The following is a 12,131-nucleotide window of genomic DNA, read 5'->3' on the forward strand; positions in this document are numbered from 1 at the left end:
CAGGTTGAGAAGTGACAGTCTGGTGGCAAAACAGTAAGGTTTAGGGACTTCAAGCAACAATTACTTACTAAAACAGAGCTGCCAGCGAAAAATTATGAACATAATATAGGTACCATTATGTTATACTATCTAAAATGTGTTGCCTACCAGTGTTCTGGTACAGTGATATGTTATCGGAATGGCTTGGGTTTTCCACTTGTGACATTTTGTACTAAGTTGAGTTTTGAGTCTATAAAATGAATTAAATACTGTAATCCAGTCCTTGTCTCTTTGGAACAGCTGCAGCTCCTGTCTTACTAGTTTATACCTTATATTGAGAGTATATGCACTGGAGATTTTGCCATTTATCCCTTAGGTAAGGCAGCATGGGCAAAGCAATTTGAATCAGAATTACCCTCTTCATTTCATCCATTAGTTTTTCAAGATACATTTTTACAATTTCCCAGACTTATGTCTGACTAGATTGTTTGATTGATTTTAGCAACTGCACACTGCTAACACTCTATTCCAATAAGTATTAGGAAGAAATCCCTACTACACTACACTCCAATTTCAGTGTTTGGAATGAAAATAACTGCTATATTATATATCCAATATGAAACAATGCAGGATTCTGTATGCGACTCAATGTGGTGCTCTATCCGGAAACTCTGCTGCCTCCAGTCTCAACAATTCATGTATATACGAAAAATCAGATGGCACACACTGTGTGGAGATCTCAAATAAACCACAAGAATGATTTAGCACAATTGCTGGAGTGTGTGCCATCTGATTTTTCATATATATTTAGAATGAAAATAAGCTTAAAAAAATTTTGTTTGCAAGAATACTTACAGAAAGATAATTTACACCACCTTTAGGTTTAGCACATTTTGCATTGTTTTCTTTATTTGTAATAAATCATAGTATAGGTGTGCATTGTTCTACCTTAGTGTTACTAAAATATGTGATTAGATCTTCGAAGGGTCTGTTAAAATTACTACCATATGTACAGTTTCTAAGATAATTTCCGTTAATTGTCAAAGCATTCCTGAGTTCCTCCTAGATTAAAGCATTCCTGATGTCTTAAGTCTGTTTCAGATTTTGCTATGTTATTACATACAATTTATATAATCAAATCAGTTTCTTTATGACATATAAAAATTCACAGTGAAAGAAGAAAATAAGAATTTTTCTAATTTATTACCCTTGAGTAGGACATTTGTACAGCTTTTCAAGGTAATAATTTGTGTTTTTATGAATGGCGCTTTGGCACATATTGGTTGCTTTCAAATGTAATAAATGATAATAAAGCTAGATAATGAAAATGCCATATATATGAAATTTTAACGGGAAGTTCTATTTATGAAATTTTGAGGCTGAGAAAAAAAATGCTTCCAAACTAACTCAATAAAATTCCAAATCAACGCTTTTCCTATTTTAAACATCAAATTCAAGGATATGTATATGGGCAGGGGATTGTGACAGGATTGGGAGGGAGGCTAGTAGTAGGATAGTATGTAAGTACACTGTACCTCTATATAGCTAAAACAATTTGTCCATCTATATATAGTAGGTGGTGCTCTCTTTGTAAATTCTTTGTTTTTTTTTTAAAACAAAAGAGATACAGAAGACAAAAGGCGGGGATATAAACATGTGTACGAAAACAATTAAACACATTTTAGGTAAAAATAATCAATCAAATGGTGCTAGAAGGTACCTCTGTTTGGTACTTCAGTTGCTGTTGAAGGTAAATTGACACAAACCTAAATATAACCAAATGACACTCACACAAATTTGCACTGTTCAATTCAAAAGACATCACCTCGCAAGTATCATACTTTACTCTCTCCCTATCTTTTTGCATAAGCCAAAATACAGTGACACCTCAATTTTACATTTTTCTTTTGAAGTTTTCTTGCATTTTACTGTACATCGTTCTTTTTTTGGTCCCACCAATATATTACTTGTAATACATTTCCCTGCTTTTACATTTCCCTGCTTTTAAATTTCCCTGATTTTACACCATTTTTCTGGTTCCCTGAAATGTAAAAATCTACTGTGTCACCAAGTGGCACTCACTTAAATATGCACTGTGCTATCCTTCAATGCGATCCCAATGCCTTGGGGATAATGCCCATTTTTGTGCTTTTCATAATATTCCACTCATCTTAATGGCTTTTCAAGGGAATCTAACGGGCTAAAAGTGCTCACGCTGGAGCTGCCCAGTCAAGTGAGGTGATCATTCTGCCAGATAAAATATGTCATTATGCTAAGCACTTTGTGTGGCATTAGCCTTAAGTGCAAATCAGTGTTAATCTAAAGAATTGTCTTATTAACCTATTATTCTGCTTATCAATCTATACTACAATATATGCATGCAATATTATCATTGTTCACCAAAAGACGGTGCATAAAATGTATATAAACAGTTAAAAAAAACAGGAATTGCATATTTTAAATGTGAAGTGATTCCAATAAACTATTATTACTACTTATTTGGATTACACACTTATACAAGTACTGTATATTCTAAGACCTTTTATATACTTCTGTATTACAGATATAGAACCTATTATTCATGTGTATTTTCAAATTCAAGCTTTTTCAAGGGTCAGAGTATAATAAATCTCGAAAAAATTTCGTTTTTTTTTAATCCGAAAAATGGATTTTTGACCAAAAAATATCCTCAAAAATTAAGTCTACTAAAAACCCTATAGGATTGTTTTGCCTCCAACAAGGATTAACTATATCTTAGTTAGTATCAAGTACAAGGTACTGTTTTATTATTACAGAGAGATGTACTGAAAATTTTAAAAAATGTTGAATTATTTGATTAAAATGGGAGATGGGCGTAATTCAGAAATTTCTGGATAATGGGTTTATGGGAACCCATAGAATAAATAATATATTGTAAATCCTAGTAACTGCATCGTCTGTTACTGCAGTTAAATCTACTTTGGTAATTGGTGCTCTTTGTGTGTTTACATAAAGGTAAAACACATGTATGGGCACTCTGGGGCTGATTTATTAATCGAGGTGAGTACTGTATTTCACACTTTTTTTTGCTTTGCATGTTTTTTTCTTCTAAAACATTGAAATAAATAACTAATTTTTAACTTACTTTACCTCCAGACCCTTGGTAATAATAAGTCAACCACTGTGCATGATTTATTGAATTTATTGCTAAATCTGCTGGAAACTGGTTCTGATGATGCCCTATATATATATATATATATATATATATATATATATATATATATATATATATATATATATATATATATATATATATATATATATATATATAGACAGTAAGTTTATGCTATACAGGATGAAAGAATAAAATGTGTGCAGAAAGCATGTCTGTAAATTGACCTCCATCATAGCTTGGTATTTTTCTTGGTTGATAGTGTAACCTTAGTATTAAAGCAAAATTATTTCAGATTTGTAAATAAGTACTATTGACTGTGCCAATGTAAATAAATGGGGCCATGGTCGCTCCTTCTTTTGCCAATTTATTTGTCTACATGTTGGAACAAGAGCTGTTCCTGAACCATCACTCTAGTAGCCTTATTTTTTCACTTTGTGGATAGGGTTGTCACCTGCCTAGCTGCTAAAATCCCAGCTAACCCGGTATTACAAATCTACTGGCTATGTACTTGCCAGTAAATTTGTAAACCCTATTTTTTCTGACTCTAACTTCCCATGATCCACCCCAATTCTGCTCCCTCTATCCAACCTATTACCTCTTTCAACCCATTTTCTTCATGATTCTTCCTCCCTTTAGCTGCCAGCGTCCCAGCTCTGCTCCCATTTGCATAATAGTCCCACTCCTTCTTGGTCCCCCCACCTCCCTTTATCAGCCAGTAAGGGGCCAACCAAAAGTAACCCTAATTGTGGATGATATTGTGTTCATGTGTAAGAAGTTTGTATCATTATTCCATGAGACTGTGAAGAAAGCTAAAACATCCCAAAGTAAAATTCATAATGGAGACTTTAGAAATATCTCTTCATTTCTTGGACATTAATTTGACTATTGAAAATGCCATTGTTACTATTACTAACCTCTACAAAAAGGCCAGTAACAGCCTATTCCAAACTCCACAAAAAGAAATATATTGCAGGTATCCCAAACAGGCAGTTCCTGTGAGCACGTAGGACAGCACAAGATGATACCATATACTTGCAAGCACAGGGATCCTTTGGAGTATAGACAGTAATGCACCGGGGAGGGGGCAAGTGAGTTAGCCAAAGTAATAAAGGCAGTAACTGGTCTATGCAACCCTGAAGGTTCAGGAGATGGCCTGTGGGTGAGGAGAGTGGATGTCAGATGTAATCAGTTGTGAGATAGCTGGGGTCCTATATATTCTTATTCTATTCTATCCTATTTTTTTTTTTTTTCATTTATTTGTTTATCTATTTATATCTGTGGTATTGTACTATTTTTGTATAATTTGTCTAAATAAAAAATAAATAAAAAAAAGAATATGAATATTTTATTTTTAGACGCCTGGGTTACTCAGATTAACAAATAACCACCTAAAAATGTAAAAAAAAATATTGAAAAATACATTTTAAATTGCCACTTTAAAAAAATGACTGCAACATTAACTCTGAGTCTTATGGCACATCAGGCATTCGATTCATCTCTACTCACAGTATATGCCATAGCCATTAGTCAAAGTCTAGCACTTTATTAACAGGTACAGTGATATGAATCACTAAAAGCTTTAAATAGAATACTCTTGTTATGAATAATATGTGTTATTTCTTCCATTTTTCTGGTGTGCTCTACTGCCTGCTGCCATGCCATGCTACTTGGTGGAACCTTCTTCTTCCAATGTCTTGGGATTATTGACCTAGCTGCATCCAGCAAGTGTAAGGTAAGTGGGTCCCTTAATAAACCCTTTTTATCAGTATCTAGACTTAGCAAAATCAAGGGGGCATCATCCAATGACAAATTGGTGTTAGTTATTTCTTTTATTACAAAAATGTATTTTTTTCAATATTTTTTTTTACATTTTTAGGTTGTTATTTGTTAATCTGAGTAACCCAGGCGTCTAAAATAAAAATATTCATATTCAACACATTTTACACATAAATAATATTAAATAATATGATAACACACCTTTTAAAGGGGTTTGAACAAGCTATGTCCAACTGATATCCTGGACCAAAAGTCCTTTGGAGAGCACGTTATTTTGCCCCCAGTATCTTCTCAAACTGCTGCTAATGCCACCTTTTAAAGGAGAGGTAACTTTAATCAAATGATGGGCTTGAGGCTATTGCGTGCTGAAAATTACCAGAACCCATAAAAGGGCACAGGTAAGAGGGAAGCATTAAACATCTAACTACATAATCCCTTGTTTTTGTTTTTTTTGTAATAAATACAGTAATAAAATGTTTTTGAATGCTGTTACTTAAAGGGATACTGTCATGGGAAAAAATTTTTTTTTCAAAATGAATCAGTTAATAGTGCTGCTCCAGCAGAATTCTGCACTGAAATCCATTTCTCAAAAGAGCAAACAGATTTTTTTATATTCAATTTTAAAATCTAACATGGGGCTAGACATTTTGTCAATTTCCCAGCTGCCCCCAGTCATGTGACTTGTGCCTGCACTTTAGGAGAGAAATGCTTTCTGGCAGGCTGCTGTTTTTCCTTCTCAGTGTAACTGAATGTGTCTCAGTGGGACATGGGTTTTTACTATTGAGTGCTGTTCTTAGATCTACCAGGCAGCTGTTATCTTGTGTTACGGAGCTGCTATCTGGTTACCTTCCCATTGTTCTTTTGTTTGGCTGCTGGGGGTAAAAGGGAGGGGGGTGATATCACTCTAAAGGTGGCCATACACGGGCCGATAAAAGCTGCCGACAGACCAAGTCGGCAGCTTATTGGCCCGTGTATGGGGGCCCCCGACGGGCTTCCCCGATCGAGATCTGGCCGAAAGTCGGGCAGATCTCGATCGGATGGGGTTAAAAATCCCGTCGGATCGCGGCCGCATCTGTTCGTTGATGCGGTCCCGCGATCCGACCGCCCGTTTGGCGAATGCTAGGATCCGATCGTTGGGCCCTAGGGCCCACGATCGGATCAGCCCGATATTGCCCACCTCAAGGTGGGCATATCGGAGGGAGATCCGCTCGTTTGGCGACATCGCCAAACGAGCGGATCTATCCGTGTATGGCCACCTTAACTTGCAGTACAGCCGTAAAGAGTGATTGAAGTTTATCAGAGCACACGTCACATGACTTGGGGCAGCTGGGAAATTGACAATATGTCTAGCCCCATGTCAGATTTCAAAATTGAATATAATTCAATTCAAGAGCTGTTTGCTCTTTTGCTGGAGCAGCACTATTAACTGATTCGTTTTGGAAAAAAAAAAATTTCCCATGACAGTATCCTTTTAAAATTAAAATACTTTTCTTGTTCCTTCAGATTGGTTTGATTATTACTGTATGTCCAATAAGTTTGAGGAAATGAAATATAATGCATCAGGACACAGGATATTCCATATAGCTTCTCAAAATATGCCATAATTGCTCTCTGGAAGCATTTTACAAAACGATTGGATAATGGTGTTTTGGATTAAAGAATGCCTTTGGGCATATGCATCCTGAACTGAGTTTGGTTTATCTTAATCACATTCACACCCAAATGCAACATTTGTAATGTTTGTTCAGAGATAATTTTCCAAGAAATGTTAAAACAAAACAAAACTTTTAATACTCATGAGGATGCATACTGGAATCACTATATTTTAAACCACCTTGTGATGACACAGGCTATATTCTGTCAAACCTCTGGGTATAAAAACCTGTATGATCTCTCCCTGTTTTTGTTGAATGGATTTAGCCTGTGCAAGACAAATATTTCCTCTATGTTTGTGATAATAAATGTAAGCCATACATTCCTGGACAGGACCAGAACTAGGAGTAGACAGAAGAGGTGTGTGCCTAGATCGCAACAGAGTGGGGGATTGCCTTTACTTTTGCCCATCTGAAGACTGGATTCCATGCATGTGAGACATGTACATGCATGACGTTGAGAGTAGAAGAGTGGGCAGGTACAGGGTGGCGTTCCCGAGACTGAATACTGGATCTGGAAATGTTTTCCTAACATCCTGCCTAGGTTCGAACATGTGACATGTAGGTTATTTTGCAGTCTCTTAAATTTAGATACAGTCCAAATACAATTTTTCTTCAGCACACCACTTCTTTCTTCCACTGGAATAAAATGTTTTAAAGGCAATGCCTGAGGATGGTGTGCTTCATATCCTGTTATTCAAGATCTTAAATTTAGATGTCTGTTTATTGTGAGAATAATAAGCCAGAGGACTGGGGGCGGGTCTTGGCCCACATCTGAGCCCCCCATGGGCCACCAGCCCAGCCAAAAATCCCAGTGGGCCCTGCCACCTCTGCAAATCCCCCTACCCCAGACACAAATCTCCCTCTTTCTCAAGACGCACAGGAGCTGCATGTTGTGTGGTTCAGGTCTGGGTTTTTCCCCGCTGTCCTGCCGTCCCAGTCCGACCCTGCAATAAGATATCGACTAAGCTGTTTAGGAAGTCAGTATAAAAAAAAACAGGTTGGTATATGACAGCATCCATACACCTGGCACAACTGCTGGCCTATGGTCAAATGATGAGGTGCAAAATTATTACATCTGATGAAAGGGTATATGAACAAATAAGTGAAACATAAGTGATACATTCAGGGCCCATGGTTACCCTGATAATCTACTGCTCAAAGCCAAAAATTAGGCAGATTTAATTTCTCTAAGGAAATACGAGTGACCAGGAAATTTGGGCTAATATTAAAATATGACTCCTCCACCTGTAAAACATTTAGCAAATTTCCACTATTTGCTTATCGTAGGGGTAAGGATTTAGGTGATTATTTATATAATTATAATAGTATACTAAACTATTACATGGACTACAATATGAACTGTTTGTTGAACTGATGTTATATGATCATTGTGACTTTTAAAGGCATAATGCAACAACTTGTAATTTCACTAGATGTCACTACACTGTTGGGTATGTAAGGATTTGGATCTCTATGGTGGGTTATCACTTAACAGGTGAAGAAGGGCATATGATTGTTCTGAAACTTTTGATCCTATTTTGTGTAAAGTGAACCACAATACAAATAAGACAACCTCACTGCAGTATCATAGTTATCAGTGTTTCTATATATATATATTTTTTTATAAAAATGTATGCCACAATTTACGTGCTATTTGACTATAGACACAACTTATTAGACTTCAGCAAACACTGACATCTTGGGGAAGAATGCTGCTTTGTGGGTAAAAAATGCCAATTTGCATCCACAAAATTGCAATTTGAAGATTGTTATGCATTTGTAAATGATCAATTGCAAGTATAGTAGCTAGTACAGGTATAGGATCCGTTATTCAGAAACCCATTATCCAGAAAGCTCCAAATTACAGAAAAGCCATCTCCTATAGACTCAATTTTATCCAAATAACCAAATGTTTAAAACTGATTTCCTTTTTCTATGTAATAATAAAAAAGTACCTTGTACTTGATTCCAACTAAGATATAATTAATCCTTATTGGAAGGAAAACCAACCTATTGGGTTTAGTTAATGTTACCATGATTTTCTAGCAGATGTAAAGTATCAAGATCCAAATTACGGAAAGATCCATTATCCAGAAAACCTCAGGTCCCAAGCATTCTGGATAACGGTCCTATACCTGTACAACACAAATTGCTATTTGAATGGTTTTGCTTCTTTTTGGCTGACTCTACTGAGTCACCTATTTAAGACATCCATTCATATGATCTTTTAAAACAAAAGCTGCAAAAAATTACACTTTGAGTACACAATATTACAAAATAATAACAGCAAAACATTCCTAAAATGACTTTTAACAAGTTTTAATGTTTTATAGTTCTTCAAAAGATTGTGTGTATTTCTTAGTCTAGTTAATGTCTTAATAATCACTTTCCGTTATTTCTGATTTTCCTCCCATGACTCAGTGGACAGTTAACTATTACTTTATACATCACTCACATTATGCTTTGAACTTAAAATGCTACTATTGTTGCAAATTTCAATGTTTCCCTAATTACACAATGTTGAGTAAACATTCTCTTAATATTATTGTGTTCTTATTCTGTATTGTAAAACGTTAGCTACAATGCACGATTTTTCAAGGTACAGCTTTGTTTGTTAAATGAAGCTGAAGCTACCCCATGTTGGTCCTTGCTATGTATATTATTAGATCACCAGCGCGCACCACCATACCAGGCACCTAACATAGGGTTACAGCATGTTTGCTCTTCCAAAGGAAGATTCCCTGTGATTTTGTGTCAGTTTCCTGTACCAATTCTTGATCACTATTCTTCCTGTATAGATATCCCCAAAACTAATTTCCAGTTCATAGGATGTGGTAAAGGACATGGTAAATATCAAATGAACATCATTAAAAGCTCACATTCAATGCAATTTTTTTTCATGAATTCAAACATCTGCTATAATTTTACTTTTTACACTGCTATGCACCAGCTATTGCTATCTTTAAGAAAATGTAGGAACAATCACTTTAAACATGGCATTTTGGTGTATGCAGACTTACTATTGACTTTGTACCTAGTCTCATATAAAGGAAAACAATATAGTAGTTACATGCTAATAGGCAAGGATTCAAGAGAGGTGGGTGGAGAAAGGTACGTAAGTGTCCCGTTGCCTGCTCCCTAGCCTCCCCTACCTTGCACATATTCAGACACACAAGGTAGGGAAAATAACATAACATGTAGCCTGTATCGAGGCCCTGTCCTCACTCAGGCATTAAGGACAGGGCTTAGCTACACATTGAGACCAAATTGAGTGCAAAGCACATCAGGCAGGGGGGCACCAGTGGTCCCAGAATAAGTCCTAAGGGATGCGCTCTGGCACTCCTTAGTGCTCTTGTACGTGCACCCTCTGGGGTCAAGAATATAGTGCAATATATCCACTCTCTACACCCACTTTTATCTGATCCATTTAGAATTTTACTGCTTCATTATACATTTTCACAGGGACTAAGTTTTACCTGCAACTTGCTTTCTACTGTTAAAACTTATTTCCTTGTCCCCTACTCAAAAGTCACGAGTTAACAAATGTTTTTAGCAGACATGATGTAAGATATATTGTAAATACAATAATTGTTTGTGTAATTAGGAGACAGAGAGAGTATGGTATATTTAATTTAAAACAGTGATTAAATAAACTGCTGACATTATTGTAGACATTAGCTGCCTTTGTGAGATAGGAAAACTTTTTAATGTATACATATGGAAGATAGATTTTTTTTAAATTTAAATAAAGGATTTTCCAATAATTATTGTTACCAGAAATTCCTCTTGCCAGTTTAGATTTCGTGAGGGAAACTGAAAGGAATTGGCTTGTGGTACATAGGAAAGAATCACTTCCCTGATTAGCTTTGCTCGTAGCCTGCACCGAGACATAACAAAGAGCAATCTATGTGGGCGCTGTGTTAAGCAAAGTAAATTTTTGCAATTATGATGTCCCCCTTATTATTATTATATACTTAGCATGTAGAAATCTTGTATTAAACACTAGAATCTTTTGGTTAAAGTTTTCACAAGAAGGTGCATTTAATGTTATTTTAATATATCTTGGATTGAATCACTCTCTATATGGCACTATTTATCATTAGGTTATTTTAATTACTATATGTAAGTCACTGGGACTATATAAAAAACAGGTTCACGTCTCTATTTATGAATATAATCTGTGCATCCAGGGGGTTATTTATCAAAGGTCGAGTTTGTGATGTTTTTTTCTACCTCGTATTAACTCACAACTTGAATGTTTGCTTATTTATGAAAAAACTGAAATGTAAAAAACTTGATTAAAGGCAATCGGGGGGAAAAGCTTGAATACTCGAATTGATCTAAATATTGATGAAAAAAAACCAAATAGTTCAAATTGATCGACTTTTTTAGCGCAAACCACAAAAAAAACCAAAAAATTTGGAAGGCTAAAAGAGGGACCTTTGCCATTAAATTGTACATGACCTCAACAGGTTTTAGCAGCTTCGGGCATAATTAATCTTAAAAAATAAGAGTTTTTCTAGTTTTTACTGAAACTACCCTCCATAAACGTGAATTTTTCGGGGAAAACATAACTCGACCTTTAATAAATATCCCCTCAGTGTATACATGCATTTATTATACAGCACTGCAAAATTTTTACATATTAACAATGATAACTATATATATATAAAAGGCAAACTAAGGAATCCTGAGTATCAGGAGTATGAGGAAGAATACTTAGGGCCTATTTATCATGCTGTGTGAAACATTGGAGAAAAACCTCACTGGTGAAACCAACGAATCAGCAATTAGATTTCATCAGTCACCTACAAGTTAGAAAACAGACGTAAATATGTGATTGGTTGCTATGGGCAACATCACCGGTGATGTTTGTCTCCAATGTTTTACACAGCATGTTAAATAGGCCCCTTAATATGTTATATTAAGGGTAAATATCACATCTTTGTAATGACAATGTATTGCATATGTTTATAATTTTGGCAACATTTTAATTGATGGTACTTTACATCTACTCCAGACAGGCAAGGAAGCCTTGCTAAGATCTGAAATCTGAAATGTTTAATTTATTAATTTTGTGGATTATTGAAAAATAAAATATGAATTAACTGTCAGATGTTTTGCAGTTAGCACCATGTCATGCTTGCTAAATAAATTGCCGCAGGTCTCTGCACAAAAATGGAAAATAGCGACCTGTAATTGCCCCAATGAATACAGTATTGCCTGAATTCATGTTGGCAATTGAAACAGTATCTGAATCCAGAGTTAATATCAGTAACCCTGTATTTTCTAACTTGCTAATAAGCTATCTGCCTGTACAACCACTTCAAGTAGAGAATCCCACAATTTCACAGTTCTCACCGTACAAAATTGGTTTTGATTATTTTCAAATATTTCCTTATCTCATTGATTTCCCCTTTTTCTGCTAGAAGGGCGAATAAAGCAACAGTTTATTGTGCTGCCTTCTTCTTTTTTTATATTTTATATGTATACATACATCATAAGCACCTTTTCTCCAGTGTAAACATTCCTAACTTGGCCAGTCTTTCTTTATAACCGACACTTTA

This window comes from Xenopus laevis, chromosome 3L (genome assembly GCF_017654675.1).
Source record: "Xenopus laevis strain J_2021 chromosome 3L, Xenopus_laevis_v10.1, whole genome shotgun sequence".
NCBI classification, from domain to species: Eukaryota; Metazoa; Chordata; class Amphibia; order Anura; family Pipidae; genus Xenopus; species Xenopus laevis.